The sequence below is a fragment of the Anopheles marshallii genome, chromosome 3 (assembly GCF_943734725.1).
Source record: "Anopheles marshallii chromosome 3, idAnoMarsDA_429_01, whole genome shotgun sequence".
Classification (NCBI taxonomy): Eukaryota; Metazoa; Arthropoda; class Insecta; order Diptera; family Culicidae; genus Anopheles; species Anopheles marshallii.
Genome location: NC_071327.1, coordinates 4028960 through 4048315, shown reverse-complemented (window position 1 = coordinate 4048315; position 19356 = coordinate 4028960).

Here is a 19356-nt window from a genome sequence, read left to right as displayed (position 1 = left end):
TATCTGGCGTGTAGGGTTAGTGTGCCTTTGCGGTTTTTGGCGGGCGATGTGGATCTACGAAAGAAACAAACACAGGGAGATTTCTATCAGTGGCTGCTTTACACAGTGCCCATGGGGAGCGATTAAATTATGGTGGCATCTTCATGACGCGGCTACGTATCTCGCAGTACTTCCCGTGCCAGCAAACATTGTTAACGAGCGGAGAATCGTTACTCGTGACATCTTCGCGTTTGAGTGGAGCGTTTACGGCGCATTTCGTATTGTTGGGCGTTATTATGCTCTCGTCCACACTGAGCGCATGGTTAGGGCGATGCGACATTAGTAAAACAATGATAAGCATCGGTGGTGCTCTAGCTCAAGATTAATTGCATCAACAGCATTATGAGCTGAAGGTGTACGATAAAAAGTTAAACAAATGTTGCTATTATCATGCCCCCTTGAGTGATGCAATATTTCTTCTTAGTGAATCTCCATGGAAACATGGACATTATACTCAAAGCATACTCAGCATTGTCGCTTTAGAATGACGGTGTACAATACAAAGTGACATCGTCATTATGGGTTTCGGCTTGAATAGAATTGACACTGTGGAGGGAGTCATTTTAATTACAACTTTCGTACTGGAAGAATTCGTTGTTGCAGTGGAGTGAGAAGCAGATATTTTTAGAACCTGTGAATAGCCTGACTTATCTTACACCGTACATCATTTCTGGGAGGTCTCTTGTGAATTGAAGTCATCTGAATTGTTAGCAGTCTTTAAAAAGCCTTCAATTGAAACATGCAGATGTCCAGAATTGGTGAACGATGTGCTGCTAAAATTGGACGTTGTATGCGCGTTCGTTAACATACTCTGACATCTTTAAATCTATTCTGGTTCACACCGGTTGAATGATCCCGGCAGAAGAACGAACGAATCAAGAGACCGTACAAATTAATCCAATCGTTAGTGAGTGGGGTTTGATGAAGTTTTCGTATCATCAACAGCCTCAGTTGCCTTATCGTTTTGACCGAGAGTGTCATAACTGTGAAGTATGTTATCATAAATGGATTTACAATTGTTGGATAAGCTAAATGAATTGAGGAGTATGATTTAATGGCGTGTTGTTGTGATGAATTAAATCGACGAATGCAGATTTTCCGTGACATATTGCAGTTTACAGATGCATGAAGCTATTATTGGAAACAATTGTGCTCATAAGATAACGTGCAGCATTTTTTTATCTTATCAGCATAAAGGTATTGCCTGTGAGGTGTGGCATCTTCACCAAATGGTTGTTCCAACTGTCCAAGATACGTGCCTTGGCGCCCAAGAAACCAATCAAGCAAATGAAGATTAAATCCCTTTTTTCAGGACTGTTTATGGCGATCGATTGATAAGGCGAGGTAATCGCTCAACAAGTGGCACAGATGTTTGCCTAACCGGAACATGATGGTCTTGAAGCTCTGCCCGTGACCGACAGCCGGATGATAGCGCGAACTTGACCAGCCACCGGTCGGTCGATTCTATAAATCTTTTACAGACAGAGACAAAACACCCACCGCGATTACAAACGTTGGATCATGTACATCATTCGTCGGGATGTGTTAAGTGTTGTCAGTAAGTTGATTCTATCAATTATCAGCCGTACACTTTTGCCACCCTGTCCACTCTTTAACGAACAGAAGGCGGGGTGGAAATCGCAAGCTATAAGCGTGTCGTTGTCGGATGAGAAAGTGTACAAAAGCACTACCGTCCCAGGCTTGGTGCAGAATGGCCAGAGCAGCAGCATGCACATTAAAAACAAACAGCTATAAAAACAAGCGCGAAATGATCTCATCCTGGCCGTAACACCGCGTGTCCACGGAAAGAGTCCACCGTTTATCAACGCTGGATCGAACCACTGTTTGGAAAATACGACCGTTTTTACGCCCGACGCTGACCTACAGGAGGAACCGTCGCTTCGCCATCTTTGCTCGTGTCGCTGGATCGTGCGGCTCCTTTGAAGCGTAGTAAAGCGACATGATGTATAATGCATTTGGCGTAGCCCTTTTATTCTCTCCTGCACGATTAGAGTGGATTTCAGGGTTAGAAAATGTAAAGAAAGGAAGCCATTGGCAGTTTAATGCGCACTTGACATCATTACAGTAGTTCCTAGACTAGCCTTCTGCCTAGCCTAGACTCTGAATGCTACCGACAGCAGAGAGGCATGTGTTGGTACGTTTTAAAAGGACTAGTTTTGTTGCTAGTACTGGCAAACAAGGCACTTAACAGTCAGGATTCACCGTTTGCAGGTGTGCGCACACTTGGAATTGCATACATGACACACAGGGTAGTACAATAGTTAGTAGCACTTTAAGTAAACCCCACCAACGCCAATATGACTCACATCTACCACTGCAAAAAAAAAGACATATAACCTCTTCGAAAGCCCATTTTAACTCTCTCGGAAGTGAGCGCCACTTTCCATATGGAGCTTACTGACAGTTTTTTTGTCCCTACAGCTAGCAAACCTGACACAAAACCTGTAACATGAGCACTTTATACTCGTCTATATTTCGTGGAATTGAAAGCCAGCCATGCAAAGGTTTCCACCATCACCAGTTGGCCAATGTCACTTATGGGGATCGTAATGATAGAGCTTCCCACAGTAGGCTTTGATGCATTGGAATCGGAGGATGCAAAAACCTGAATGTCCTCGCTTGAAAGCGAAACGAGAAGGATCACACAATCAACGCTCGATAAGGACGATGGGAGCACTTTGTTCGCTTTTTTCCGGTTTTGCTTTTATTTGGCCCCACCGACACAGGCTAATCCGCTTGTGTACACCGCCCACGCCAGGGGATGCTCAAACACTTTCTATCCTTGGTATCGTTATGACGCGGTTAGCAAACGCCAGAATGACCAAATCGCAAGCGGATGTCGGTGAGAGCCGGGCTGGGCAAATCCTGACAGATTGTCGCTTGGCAAGGGAGCCCATACCCCATAAGGCTCTTTGTCCCCTGGAGCGCTCCGTTACGCTTATGTCGCGAGTTATGGATTGTTGGGTGGGACAAGCTTTTACCTACGCATCCTCATCACTTCCCTCTTGATCGCCGTTCCCGGTGCTGGTGGTTCTCACTAAATAATCATCTGCGTTCCTGGTTGGTGAAGTTGCCTAACCGTTGATTACACCACCTCCTTCTACAGCTTCAAGCACCGTCTCCATGGCAAGATGCGACAGGAAGGCCATCATAGATACCAAGATTAAACGCAAGAAATCACAACCGCCCACCGAAACACGGGCGGTGCAGAAACGTGAAATAAAATTAATCCCATTTCAAGTGTGTCCCGGCCAGCGCGGAAGAGTAAAAGCCCAGTAGCAGTCTCCCGCTGCTGCATTCTTTTCATCGTTAAAATTATGACCCCGGCAGTCGGGTATTGCCGTACCATAAATTTGTGATATAAAAAAAAACGCCACCGGCCCGGGCTGTCCCGAGCCGTATGGGCTGCTGTACGGACTGTTTGACTGATGGTGGTGTTTGATGAACGTCAACTGTCGAAGCAATGAGTAAAACAAGGATCAGAGAAACCTCGTACCCTGCATGTCCTTCCAATCTCCATGTCCGAGCAGGGAGTTCAGGGACGTGAAGTGCGCGCTGTGTACGCAGTCAATCTTTTTGGGAGAAAATTAGATTTACCGTTTTGCCACCATCACCTTCCCACACACACACACACACAGAGTCCCCTTGTCAGGTCCGTGGGAATGTCGTCTTCGCTATTCGCGAGACTCCAACAAACGATGCCATACGCACCAGTCATCACTCGGCGATTGCACTCACCCCTGGAAAGGTTCGTTGGAGCAAAAGGCAACCATCTTCCACACCTTCTGTAGCCCGTTCCAACCTTTTTTTTTTCTTTGGTTGGTCTACATGAAGTTACGTCCCGTCCCGTTCACCCTACCGCGACGTCATTTACCGAAGAATTAGATTTTGCGCGGTAAATAAACTTCTAGAATCATCCCAAGCATCTGCACCTTACCACCCGGCACAAGGGTGGCGGCATCGGGGGCCCGTGTCCCGGGGTGAAGAAAATAAAGCGACCAAGTATTTTTCCTCCCCCTTTTTCTGTTTTTTTTCCTTTTTCCCACACCCCACACTGGAAGTGATGCGAATGAATAGCCTCCTGACTGACGGAGGGTTGAATTTTGACGGAAATGCGATTTATCTTTCATTGAATTGAAATTGCTTCCATTTGCTTCGGTCTGCGTTCAACTGAGCGAAGGGGACAGAGGTAGGGACAGGCACTTTCACTTGTACCTTCCCCGCCAACAAAAAAAACATGATGTGAACGGTAAAACTCTCCTCCGTTTGGGCAATGGAAAGGCTCACTCCCGGTTTCTTCTGGAGGGGGCACAACGTCCTTGAAGAATACCGCGTACATGGGACTAGTGTGAGCGGGAATTTCTGGAATGGTTGGAAGTAAATTTGAACGCGCACAAAAACCATCCCGCACAAAGCATCGAAGGGTTTCGGTGGGCGCAACGGTGATGGTAAGAAAGAAAAAGGGATCGAAATTAGAATAGGGATGGCAATTTTTGTGTGCTCAAGATCTTTTTGTATTCGCTCCCTTCGTCTTAGTTACAAGATAAGATGGAAAAAGTCACCAGCGATAAGAGAAACCCTGGAACAGGAAAGTCATTCCGAGACGCCTTTTCCGCTTGTCTAAGTTATACGAATGCGGTTAGGAGTGGTTAAAAAAACGATTCCTTAACATTGCCGGACACTTCTTCATGGTTGATTCGAACGTAAAGTACGCATCAATATTTCCCACCATTTGTTGAATCATCGTTAAATTAAACAATCCGACCTTCATTTGCGTTCCGGAAGAATTCATTTCGAGCCGGCTTAGGTCAATGGCGAGGTGCAAACACGAGACATTGTTTAATGCGCACGCGAGTATCAAATTTACACGCACGGACGCACTGTGACGCTGTAGCGTGTGTTTGACCTACCCAAATGGCTAGCCTATTAACACCTTCCGCTTGGTTGCTAATAGAAAACGCAAAGCCTTCTTTGACACATGTCACGCTAACAGCTATTAATTAGTAACTCATTTAAGAATAGTTTCAAAACGGTTGGCAAACAACAGTAAGAAGCACTTCCGGGTGACTTGGTGAAGGTTTCATTCGTTGAAAGAGTGTTTTGTTTAGAGAATTGCCTAAATCTAGGCGCTTCTTGTGAAGGTATTTTCATCAAAAAGTTGTTTTATAGTTCCTTATCATACGAACACGTGTTTGCACCATACCATATGGTTCGTATGCTTTTACGATTTGATGACCTATCTCAATCTCTCCCGGTAGGGTTAAGCATCGGCTTTCCGTTTCCAGAGTCATTGCATTCAACAGGTGGTTCTTGTAGCGCTTCTGTGGTTTTTTTTTCTCTTGCTGCTCAAGATGTTTTTTTCATGGCCTGCTTCTTCATCGAATTGCCAGAGAGTACAGCGGTACCGAGAAAGGCACAAAAAACACTCGCACTCCGTGGTACACTAACACGGAGAGCATTCAGGTTTCTCAGCCCGGTTGCAAAAATGTTCAACTCTCGTAAAGTTTTATGGCAAGCGTGCGATACGCTTGCAACTCCTTACACTCCACTCGTTCTGTTTACTCTATTCCACCCCACGATTTCAACATTCTAATGGCGTTAAAGCGTTTAACCTAACTTTTGCACCTGTCCGATCTCCCTGATTGCTGCTTCCGGGTTGGTATGGAGACGCCCAGTACCTGACGGTGATTTTGTTGCCATCAATTAAGCGATTCGTGTTATGGGCGAACGACATTATACCCGAGGGGAACGCACCATCAGCACACCGCCACCACCGTGGTTGTTTTTGTATGCGCGATTTTCTGTTCTCAGAACTGTCTTCCGGCTTCCATACCGCAAAATGCAAATTGTCTATTTTAATTTTAAACTTTTATCTTTTGCGCATCCGTCGCGTTTGTTTTGTCTAGCGTGTAGTGTACTAAACATCGCGGCAAAAAGGCTTTTTTTTTCTAAGGCAAAACGAGAAACGAGTGGTTTCTATGCTGGGAAGCAATTTTAAACTTTCCGATCGTACGGGATAGTTAATTATGTCCACGCAATCGCCGGATACTCAGCGTGGATACGAACGTCCGCTCGTCGATGGCAATTAACCTAACTTTCTGCCGTGCTCTGTGGTTACCGCCGTTTAGTTGATCGTTTTAATGTTGCATATATATGCCGTTTTGTGGCTTCTGGAGGAAAGTTTTTTAATTGATTTTTATTTGGTTGAATTATTCCGTGCATTTTACCTCATTAGAGGCGTAGAGTGGCGGAAATAATATGGTATGAATATGTTTTATGCTGACCAAACGTTTAAGAAGCTTTGATACTGGAATTTTTTTTTTAGAATTAAAGAAATCTTTTTTATTTATTTCTTTGGGAAGTTTATTAACACAGAACTCACTGAATCAAGTTAATAGTTTTTCAGTACACTTATTAGCCTTAATTGAACGATCCTTTTGGTTTAAGTGGATTAAACATTCTCTCGAATACTTTCTGTTGATGAAGTCTTGATGAGGTGCTTCAAGTCTTTGTGTGTTTTGTACAAGATGTCAGTGTTCAAGGATCAGTCAAATCGGTAAGACAGCATCCCAGACAGAGATTCCAAAACGAAAACCTCACCAACTCTTCAACATCGTGCACCATGCTTTGAAATATGCCATAGCTCTTTCGCTTCGTTTTAATCTTCGGCTGAAAAAAGAATCCCTTTTTTTGCATACGTCACATTGAATTACATCCACCCTGTCAACAAAGGACAGCAGACCACATTGTGGGACGGGTTCAAACTTTTGTGGAAAGCCAATGTATTGTGCTTCTTTTGCAAAAATGATTTAAGACGTTCACATTTACTTCACTTATTTATAGCACGAATTGAATGGCGAGCATCGTGAACATAGGGCAGCATTGTTTATTGATCGATCGGTTTACCTCCGTCTAGCGTTGTTGGTCTAGTAAACGTCTCGCGATCCAAACTTCTGCTTGCTCCTGCTGTTTAACATACAAACAACCCAACCAATACAATATCGGAGGCTGTGGGCGAGTATGCAGCGAAGGAAGAACTAAGTTTTCCGCATCGGAAATGGGAAAACAAACAAATCAAATCCTTTACTTCATCCCTTACTGCGGCGGGAACTTTTCACCGGAAATACAATAAGAAACAGAGAGCGAAAGAAACCCCGTATCTGGATGGTACAAAGTGTAGCATTATTGGTAAAAATAGCACAATATGCCCGCGCACTGACGGCACAATTCATCAGTCAGCTGGAATGGGTTTAAAAATCCGACCGCGGGCAAAGTTGCATTGTGCAAGCACTGCAATCGTAAGCGGCAAGCTATTACAATCGTTTAGCAACGAGGTAAGGAAATGGCAAGAAAACCGTTCCAAGCCAAACCTGCCTGCCCCCCTGAAGTCATGGCGCGGCTCTATGGCAGCTTATTGTCATTATAAACAATTTATGCCACAATTCATCCTGGCAAAGTTTCGCTTCGATGAAGTAAAGATGGCGAAGGTATTACGGTGGATGCGATTTGTTGATTCATTTAATTTCGCTGCTTTCAGCGTCCTCCCGGGAGTTGTTGGCCATTTTCCCAAAAGTGACCACAGCGACAGGCGTGTGCAGTGGACGGGGGAGGACTCTTGATGGGCCATTCGCCAATTGGCGAACGACAAACTTGGTGCACGTACCCGGCCCACCGTACTGTGGCGTTACGAACGGATTGCGAGTTTAAAAAGTTGTCAAAGAGTTCACGGTTGACCTGAATATCTCGTGGACGATAAATTGGAATTTATTCATCTTCGTCTTTGATTAATACTGCACGCAGAAAGACGATGGAAGAATGGAATCCGGATTACGTGCACGATACGCCCGGAGATACCAATTAATCCGATGAGCCGATGCTAGTCGCGAGAGGACATGGTAAGAGCAGGATACAAAAAGAGAACGAAAGAGAGCAAACGAACCGGAAGCAACAGGTGTCCACTAGCAGGCCCCCGAAAACAGGGGAAGGGCGCACAAAGCCCTTTCCATTACGGGCATTCGATGTTGTGTTAAATTAAAGTACTGTTTGATCCGCATACAAATGTGCCACTCACAATTCGGTTGAAAGCCGAGCGGTGCTTCAGGCAACAACAACAACAAAAAAATCATAAAATAATGCTGTTGCTATAGTAAAACCCCTTTTCATTCTTGAGGGCCCCCCGGCCAAATGTATGAATGTTTGCCAAATGATAATCCGCTTCCACTATGTCCAATGTGGGTGAGATTGGTTGTGCAGGTAGCGTGTAAAATACGATTTGAATTTACCGTTTTGACGATTCGGCGAACGTGGTTTGCCGAGGGTATGATGTTATTTTGGTTGTGAGTTATGTTTGCGTCAGTTTGCGAATGTACAGCGGATGAAAGATTGGAGCTTCTATCCTTCGAAGTTGGTAAGATCTCATTCTCGTAATATCTACCACAGTCTACCACAGTGATGATGTAAACAGTTAAAAAAAACTTTTACCCATACTGCCCAACTTCTTGAAAATATAAAACAACTTACAGTAATCAAAAGTATCAAGATTAATTCCCTGGATCAGCAACCTCTACGGGATAGGAAGGGAATATAAACTAATCCAACATTTTATCACACGAACGTGTTAAAACAAACACAAATAAAAGTTGACGACAGATGATTTCGGCAAAAAAAAACATAGAACTTGTTACAGGATTGCGAGACATGAGATCATTATACGCGAACGTAAGCTATTTCTGAACAACGAACTCTAAAGAAATTTGCGAATTCGAACACTACCTACGATGTAACGCGGGTTATGGATTAATATAAATTGGGTTGCAACAGCGCTTCTTTGGGTCGATAAGGAGGTCTAATGGTAACGTATCTGATAAACAGCACCGCTCGGTCTTGGTTCAAACCTCCACTGGACTGGATAGCGGATAAAAAACGCATCTTATCTAATACAAAAATTCGAACACGATCATCATCTTACTTTTTCCACATCATTATTACCATGAATTAATATTATTAATATTCTTCCTCATCCTTGTACCAAAATTGATCTTGATCCTCAGTTCATCCAGTGAAGTGCCCCGAGTGTTTTTGGATGATTGATTCACGATCTGCAACAGTCTCAACTCTTCTGACAGCTGTCTCATAAAAGTTTTTCATGTAAAATACGCTTAAATTCCCCAGAACCTAGGGAGATTTGATAAGATCTGTGAAGCATAAAGCAAGCAGAGCTCATTTGAATCTTAATCCTTCTCAGCACATCAACGAATTGAAGATGGAAAATTATTTACGATCAGCTACAGTTGCTGCCTAAAAATACAACATCTAGAGCACACAGACTTGCAAACGGTGACACCGATTCTTCATCTCCATGCTTTTTACGTACGCTCAGCGATGATATATTCCGCACCAGATCGAGCTACCTTACCACCAAAGAAGCAGCGTGTGAAGCAAGCGGTGCAATGTTGCACACCAGAGCTCGTTCCACTGCAAGTGTGCTAAATAGTGAGCAACAAGTAGCCGAAGATAACATCCCATATGGGCAGTGGCAGGTTTGTCTGTACGTCGGATGATTGATTTAATGTTGCCATTTTTATTGCACTCGTTCCCTTCCCATCTGCCAACCGCATTGAACGCACCGGGAATGTTCAATCGATGTGTTTGTTGGTTTGAACGACCGTTGTTGTTATTTTATGAATGAATAATTGAGCGTTTAGACGTTTTACGCGTTTCGATAAAGTTGGAAAGCGTTGTGCGCGTCAAAACACACACAGTTTATGGGCAATAAAACTAGCGCTAATCGGTCGCTTCTGTCCAAAAAAAAAACCCCCCCACGTCTTCCTTCTGTAGCGTCGTAGAAAGGGGGTTTGAATAAAATTTGGCACGATCTTGCACCTGATGGAATTTCCCAACTTTACGGTCTTCTGTTCTGGATGTCTAAGCACCATCCATTTCTCGGACGACTGGTTGGCAAGTTTGCTCCACAGCGTCTAACCATCCGCAACCGGAACTTGAGGAAGGTTTGCCACACCGTGAACTCAGTGTCGGGCTGGTAATTTTAGAGTCTTGGCACATGCTTCGTCGTGTTGCTCATAATTGCAAACTAGTAAGCATAAGTGTGGCTTATTACTTCCCTCCATTTAATTGCATTCCTATTTATAGGGCATTAGATGCAACTTCTTAAACACTACCGCCAAAGTTCATCTCCTGCGGTTAAACACATTTCGATTTCCCTTCCAACCAACCGAACCGTATCGAACATCGTATGAGACGAATAGAACCGGCTGGGATATAAATAAAACCTCATTTCCAATCCATGAGATGTTGGAAGGATGATAAAATTGGGCCACCTTACCGGGAATCAACCGCATCCGAGTTGCTGTCGGGACGACATCCGTCAACACGGGTCAAAGCCACACTCTCAACCGAGGCACCACTCGAGAAACACCTTTTGAATCGACCTCACCAACATGATCCCACCATCCGACCGTGCCGTTGCATTCTGGGTGCATAATGTGTGCACATTCATTAACACCATTTCACAAGTACCGATTTGCATGTTGTCTGACACACACGTGTGTCTTTTCTTCGGAGAGCTTCTCATCTTCATGTTTGGTTGATCGCCCGGGGTGCATACACACAAGACACACGGGTGGTACATTGTGGTTAACGGGAAGACGCTATTTAAACACCCGTGCCCGTGCCCACCGTTAATCGTCCTGCATCGTCTGGCAGAGCAGTGCTGGCTGTAACGTAAATCGCACCGCAGAGCACAGATCTCTCGGTACCCACTATCCATCTGTACACACACGGTACGTGACGTGCGAATTCGAAGGGCGAGTGCACTCAAGAAGAAGTGCACAGTAGCATCGGCGTGATGGTGATGACGTGGTTGGCGTGGTAATATCATTGATGATTTTCCACGAGCAGCGCCGAGTCATTCTGGGAAGGTTGGAATTTTTAGCATCCCTCACAGTTCAATTTGCATCGAACTTCTAACGATGACATTTTATCCGAACTTGTGCGGACATTCTTGGAACACCCGCTAGTTCTCCGTGCCTCTTAAAGGTGTTGCGCTAGTGGGGAGGTACGCTGTCAGGTGAGTTCCTAATCGAGAATTGATTACGAAGTAAACAGTTTGAAACCGCCACAGACACTTGTTGCTATGCCGGGCGCGTGAGAGATACGCTCGTTTGACACATACTTGGGAGTGTTCTTCAGTATTGAAATGTACTGGAAACTTCAAGTTTTTCCTAAAGATTTGCCTGAAAGTATGCTATTCGCGCGACAAAACGCCCAAAGCTATGCACTCCACAAGACAAACCGTTCGTAGTAGATTAGTTTTTTAGGCTTTTTCGCAAGTTTTGAAACACACTTTAAACCCATTTTATCCGCACGCACTTGCCATCATCCAACAATAAATTACTGTAGCGGTAACATGACGCCTTTACGAAATTAAGGCGCCATTCCATGAAAGGTGCTAGAAACGCTGCTCCTTATTAACGCACCGTGACGAATTCAAATCGCTCACTGCTTTACGAACGACACTTGAATCTTGCAAGTGTGAGTATAATAAAAGAAAGAAGAAACTCTTCAGGGAAAAATATAGGTCAACCAGAACGGCGCAACTAGGTCCTTGAACTTTCCACCCGTGCGCGTGGAAGTGTTTGGCCGTGGATCGGGAAAATTTGCATTCCCATCAGGCGTTAATGGTTCGACGAATCTATCCAGCTTATTGGTGCGGGGGGACAAAACACAAAAATTGGAAACACTATAAAACTCATGACAATTCCAGGAAACGCAGATTGACGCGAGGGTGTTATTCGCTATGGCTCGGTGTGTTTTTGAGTGCTTTATGATTGGAGTGTAATGTTTGTTTCGCGTTTTTCGTTATCATACGTGCGTTTGATCGAAAACAACTAGCTTTATTCCATGTAATAATTAGCACAAAAAAAAAACATCGATTCGATCGGTGGGTTATGCGGATAATTTGCATTTATATGAATTCCCACAGCGCAAGTTCATCGTTTCAATCGAATGTTTTGGAAAACAAATATGTGCTGCGGAGTAACATTTATAGAGCTAAAGAAATAAAGTAAATATAATGTTGTTTTATCGACACACGTGTTTATAGGCACGCTGCACGATCAAAGTCGTATGCTTTCGCTCATTTTAAACCATAAACATTCTCGATTCGTCACCAAAAATGATGGTGCTGTCGAATGTCACACATTAATTTGAACACGCATCTAATTTCCCAAAACGAAAAATCCCATCCAATGTCATCCCTTTTTTTACGAAACAACAAACGAGCGAGTTATCGCGTTTTTAACGCGTCGAGCATAAAACATTCATTAGCAGAAAATAGACCCAGACAAGACTTTAACATGTACTAATGACCACCGTGAATTCACTTTTTCAGTATCACCGTTCTGTCCGACAGAGCATCTCTATTTAAAAATCTATTCCCAATGGACACATTGCACACACGTACACGCCACCTCACCTTTCCGATAGAACGCGTGTAGGTGGCCCCCACATTTGCATTTCCCGCTGGCCATTTGCGCGTCCTGCCTATTGCGTTGTTGCTCACAATCGACAAGCTCATTTATGGTGCCTTTGTATTATTTTAAAGTAAAGCAACAACATTTGCATTGTTCCGGTGTCGGTAACCCAATACGGAATCACGATCGAATGCATCTGGCCCGTGTACTGCACCTCCCGCGAGAGGGCCGCCTTCGCACAATATCGCACACTGCACATCATAAATGGAGGCTGCTGCATACTGCACCGTACTTGAGCAGTGAATTTGCAATGCGATATCGAAGCCATCATTAATCACCGACCGTTTGTCGCGCGATCTCCCTCCCATTTGCGCCAGTGACTCCCACACACACACACATGGGGTGGGACAAAAACCAAGGGTAGTTTCGGTTGTTATGCAGTAGAAACTGAACCTGATACTGCCTGGCGAAACTACCGACCGGAAACCCGTGTGGTTCATTTGCACAAACACTGGTTTTCTCTCAACCTGACCTACATCATAGCGTGACATCATGTGTACTGAAGGGTGGCCCTGAACCGCAGCCAAACACAGCAGATTGCTCTCAGTTCCAACCTTCGATTCTGGAGAATCTGGTGATCTTGAATTTCGTTCTTGCGCCGGTTACATCATCCTCACATCCACCGTGTTACAAACTTTGCAAGTGAAGAGTTTTATTTGAAGATGTAGGTCATGCCGATACGCATCTTCGTCATCTTAATCTGTGAATGACCGTGCATTAAAATCCAAACATTACAGCGCGATCCCAACTGTAGTGAACAAGTCAAACCGACACTGAGGTACGGCAGGGTGGAGAGTTCACAAACAGGTCACGGCAGTTGCTTCCACGTCCGTCCACTTCTCGTGAAACTTGCGGCATGATTTATGTCTTCCCGGCTTTTCGGATCTACGGTCGGTAGACAATTTTCGGCAAAACTCTATTTTTGTCCCCACAAACGCTACCAAACGGCAGCGGAAAATAATAACACCCCGAAGCGTGCAGTAGTAGGGGTGCGAGCGATAGGAGATGAGATCGAGGTTTTTTTTTTGTTGTTGTGGTCAAAAGGAATTTCTCCCGAGAAACCGTTGTGGGGAACATGTCGCGCCCGATAAAAAGATCTTTATGACCCATCAAAAATGAGTCTAGCAGAATGTTTCCTGCTGACTGGGAAATGAACCAATTGGGACAAGTGCGATCATATTCGCGATCACGTGAAGGGCCATCTATGGAAGGGTTTCAAGATATATTTCATTTTCCTGTTATTTCAAGTATTTCCGTTGCGCAATTTAAAAGCAGGTTGATTAGCTTGCGCTTCCAGCAAACACAAAAGACGTTACCCTCGAGCGTGCAAATACTGGTCCCGACGTGCCGGTACACCATCAACATGTACACTTGAAGCGGAGAGACAAACAAGCCGGTCGGAGCTTAAATATTTACCCCATTTGCACTGGGAGACGTGTTGAGAGCTAGCATTTCTTTCACCACCCACCGGAAAGCAAGGCAAATGCGTAACCGCAAACGAAACGTGCGGAAATCGTGACATCGTACGATCACCCTCGCGATCAGCTCGAAATGAAGATGCCCAGCTATGAGACACATGGACGAATGATCCACTCAATTTCAAGACCGGTTATTTTGGTCATAGAATGTCAATAAGATTAAAAAGAAACTTTACCGATTGTGTGTGTGTGTGTTTTTTTTATTGTTATTTCTGTCCGGATCTAACCGGTTTTATCCGAGTGTTATGCAAAGTAAAATCGTTAGTAAAATCTTTTAAAGTTTTCTTTGGCAGGTTCTTCTGTGGCTGTAAAGTACATTCTATACGTCATTCCTTTTCAGAACATGGTATAAAACGCGATCATTACTGCATAATGTTTCAACGAATATATTTTATCTTAATCTCGGAAAATATCGATCAGTACACTCACCGCTATCCGATATCACGTATCGGATCGGTTCTAACAAAAATGCCTCGTTTTTTCAATCACCACTCCTAGAGCTGCACACATTTCCAGTCCACACTTTCTATACGGTGATAATGAGCTTGTACAGCATTTCATTATCGCCAGCACACTGTTTCGGCACACCCGTCCGATAAGGAACCCGGCCGGTCTGGCTTGCTAGTTCGATAAATAAAGCATACCACACCTCATCGAGTCACAACCGCGGCCCAACGCACAAGCTGCATTGTTGCACGAACTCTGCGCCCTCGCCATTGTCGAGGGTTTCGTCAAGAGTCAAGACGTTCCAGAATCTTCTACCCCTAAAAAGCGAGCGGGACGTCGTTGGCAAGAACGGGTCACACAGGCATGTGCTCAAACAGGGGTTGAGTGTGCTATGCCACAACGCGTTTGAATCAATGCACAACAAACGGGAAGAGGTCGGGAAACGTGGGAAACGATCTTCGGGTGGTTGATTCTTATAAATCCCATTAAACGGCGCAAGTATCTACTCAGTATTCGTGTCCCGTTGGAGAATTGGTCAAAGTCAATATCAACGATCGATGATCATCATGCAAAGTTTGAAGTTGTTTCATCGGGTTTTCGTAAACCGTACGACCGCCTCAACACGTCTGTGTAATTTATTCCACTAAAGTACACTCGGGCGGGCGTCAGACTTTTGCATTACCGTTGCAAACAGTCGGTTCTTTGGAGTCTTTCCTGAGCTACATGCAAATTTCGTGGTCGAAGTCGATTATACTTAGCCAAGTTTTAGGGGGGTCACTCTGTTCTATCTCTCTCTTTCTCCCTGGTGTATAATTTCATTTCATCACCGGATAGACGACTTTCCTCGCGATCATATTGCACGATCGTGAACTTGTGTTTCGATCGCAACCCAAAACCTGCCGATCGTTCCTACACACTGCACACGTCGAAAACATTTCACGGTCTCTTATGCGAGAGTGCCACTTAGAAGCAATGTCTCATTTTATTATTATTTTAACAGCTGGTCACGTCTTCTCTAACCGGCACTACACCGGGCACTTCTGTGTGGACAGAAAAAAAAGACGCGTATAGGAACCTTTTTTAAAACGGTGTGCTTTACGGCGGACGAAGAACCAGCAAATGAGGAACGATTCTATTTTTAAGTAAACAATTCCGATACAACACTGGGTCCGCGGCGAACTGACACTTTCCGGGCGTGTTTTGTATGGGTGCCGAGGGTGACACTCGGTTCCACTGCTCGAAAAAAGCACTAAGATCGATCATCCGTGCGCACAGTTTTGGTTATCTGTTTGGTAAGCAGTTTGTTGTGAGCGGTATCACTACGATAAAGGCACGATTTTCTCCACGATTAAGTTCCACTGTGCTTGGGAGTACCTTCCCAAGCCTATCGCACAGCAAGTAGCCACTCAATCGTACTCAGTTTTATTAACTCCTTGTTCTGATTTTTCAACAGAGGGGGGAACTGGAGACCGAACCACACCGGATGCATTGAAAAGGATCTCTCACGGTAAAACTCCAATGGATTGCGCAAAAACAAGCAAAACACACACACGGCGGAACGCACCTTACACCCAGATCACTCGGTGATCGAAGATCAACAGCAGCCTGTAGTATAGTGCAGCTAAACCTTCACGCCCGCTAGGCACCGTTCGCGCTTCGATACTGATAAGAATTCGTACGCCGTGCGCGCGTTTTTTTTTTTGGCGGTACCACCGTAAAGAAAGCACACGTCTCCGTTGTCGCCGTCGTCGTCACCGCGTACTGACAAAACAGCACGTTAATTCGGTCGCAAGAAAACGAGCACGTTCCGCGATGAGAGATGAAAGCGAACTGTAACGCCGGACCGGATTGCTGCTACCAACACGACGGGCCCCAGCCGTTGGGCGAATCCGACCGACCGGGCTCGGAGAACTTGTGTTCGCTTGTTGCGCGTTTGCTCTTCTCGTGCACGGCAGCTGCCTTGCCAATATCACCCTCCCCGTGCCTTCCTGCCCTTCGACGGGCGCATCATCCCCTAGCGCTGCCGAAGGGTGTGTGCGTGAGAGAAGGCATAACTCCCGCGAGAGCATATCGTCGGAACATTGCATTGCGGCGAGAGAAAGCATTGCGTTGCGTTGGCCACCCCGAGAACCCACCCACCTTCACCCCATACGGCAGAAAACCACCAGCTGACGGGATTCAGTTCTCATACACTCTTGAGGATTATGCTATAAAAAAAACGCACCCCTCTTCGTTCCTTCGTTTGACGAGGCAATTTAATCTTCCGATTTTCTGGTCCTTCGGTAAAGCCACGCTTGATGGACATTTGACGCCATGCCACAGTTTTTGAATTCGATCCGCAACGAGATGAAGAACGGGGAAAGACCCGTTCCCAGCTGGTTGATTAATTAAGGATTCGCGCGGATATCACGTGGGTAAACTTTCACTACCTTACGCACGCACAACCGGTTCTGCGTGGGAAAGTGAAAAAGGATAAACATCTTCCAACAGAGATGTATTATGCATTATGTGTGTCCCCTTTTTCAACGACTCTCCAAGGTATTTGGTTCTTAACTTCTGATCATTCCACTTGAATGCCCTCAGTTTGCATAATTATTTTCACTTTTCATCTCTTCGTTTTCTGGTATTGAGTGATTGTTTCGCGCCAAAGGAAAAGGTGAAAAGAGGACATTGCGCGCTCAACGAATAGTGTGCAATCTGGAACCGAATAGATGCTGTGTGAGGCTTATTTTTGTTATCCTTTTATCTTCGTCCTTCTTGCACGCTGCTCTATCTTTCTCATTATCAAATGCACACGCATACACAAAAAAAAGGTTTTGTGAATGAAATCTACCGCTTACAGCAACCTTTCCTCCCGGTGTTCCCGGAAAAAAGGGACTCGAAGCAAATAGGGCCAGCCACACAACATACTGCACAGTACCCGGTGCGTGTAAAAGGATGACCGTTTCCGCTTTCGTTTGCCCAACGGTAACCGTGGAGGAAAAGCGTGATTGAAATGCGCAAAAATGGAACCAAAGCGCACAATACACACTGGAGGAAGTATGCAGTGCTTGAAGGTATATATTTTGTTAAAGAACTAATATTCCTTTTCTTCTTCATAGAGACTTTACACGGTACTGGACTGCTGCAAGAGGATGACGCGATCATGCGAAAAAGGGACACCAATTCGTCTGATGGTCTCATGGTCGGAAGTGATCGCAAAAAAGGGTTACTATATAAGAGGTTTAAATACCATCTCGGGGTTTTTCCCACCTTTTTCGTGTCACATCCGTTTCCCATGGCTTTTCGTTATTGGTGAGGAAGATATTAACAAAAAACCTTTTTTTTTGTCTGAGTTTTGGCTCGGAAAGTTGTAGCACCTTGGCGAAATGATTACAAATGTCCTTTTTTTGAAATGTCCCATTTTTCAACGACCCTTTCTTTGCAATGGAAAAGCACAGCACACGCACCATCCGCGTTTCGCGTTTCTGTGTGTTGTTGGAAAATATCAACCCCGTGGAGAATACGCTCTTTCCATTTTTGTTGCTTTCAAATTCATATCCCCGTGAATTGGATCTATCCGGTGGGAGTGCGCATTTTGATGGGTCTCAATTGGGCCCCTTCATCGCTTCATTGAATTGAACCGTAGAACAAAGTGTTGCGCGTAAAACGGCTCAATCAGATGATATTTTATCCAACCTGCGTGTATTTTCCTGCGCGCAGGGTAGTAAGGGCCCTGGTTCATGATGCGTTCTCGCGGGTGTGCTACCGAAGCCGAAGCGTTCCGGTTCGCGCGCTAGGCTCTTATATAGCAAAGCACATATTTTTTGGACGGCTACCCTTACTGTGTGAAACGGCCATAAATCTACCAACGGCAGCGCACCATTTACAAATGATGTCAAATCATAATGAAATAATGGCATAATGCGTACACACCCGAGCATCATATGCTGATCATGTCCACCCAATGTACAGTGTGAAATTGAAGCGCCAGAAATTTAACTCCCGTACTGCACTTTCACACTCCCGTGCGTTGTATCGATAGTGTATCAAATAAAAAAAAATGCTGTTTTTTTTTGCTTACTCAGTAGCAATTACCACATTTACGGGGTCGTGCGAGTAACGGTAGAAAAGTACAGCGCGCCGGTAGAAAAAAAAAACAATTACTTCGAGAGTTGATTTCCGCTGATTATGCTTCTTTGCTGCGTTCCAAATGGGTTTATGTGGATTTTACCGTACATGATCGTTTTGTCACCGCCGGCAATGAGCGGCAGGGGAGAGATATAGGGAGGAAGAGATCAGTTACTATCCAACACCACACCACATACACACCGCATGGGCGCACGTTAGGTCAGAGTTGGATTCTAATTGGATCCGACACTTGAAATCATATTCACTTCCGAAAAGGCTTGTGAACTGGTGCGTGTTTTGCGGGTTGATGTATTGAGTGCAGCACATGTCTTAATTTAAACATTGTCATATATTAAGTGAATTCTGTTATGAACCTTAGCATTCAAAGCACATCACATTGTACAAGAATTGACATCGATGTCCACGAAACATATGCTTATGAATTGACATAGCATAGCATTAATACAATACTGTCACGGTTTGTGGTCCATTGAACTAGAGCCATTGTGGTGGAGTTCATAACCATTCTTCTCTCTTGGCTTACAAATGATCATCACGAGCGCCAGAGCAACGTTTTGCAATTGATTGCTGCAGATTCACATCCGCCCATTTAAATCAATTAATGTTTGATTGAAAGCGTCCACAATTCGATCACAAGAGTGTTATCGATTGCACGATCATCCATCGCATTCCCTTATTCTGCCCATAAC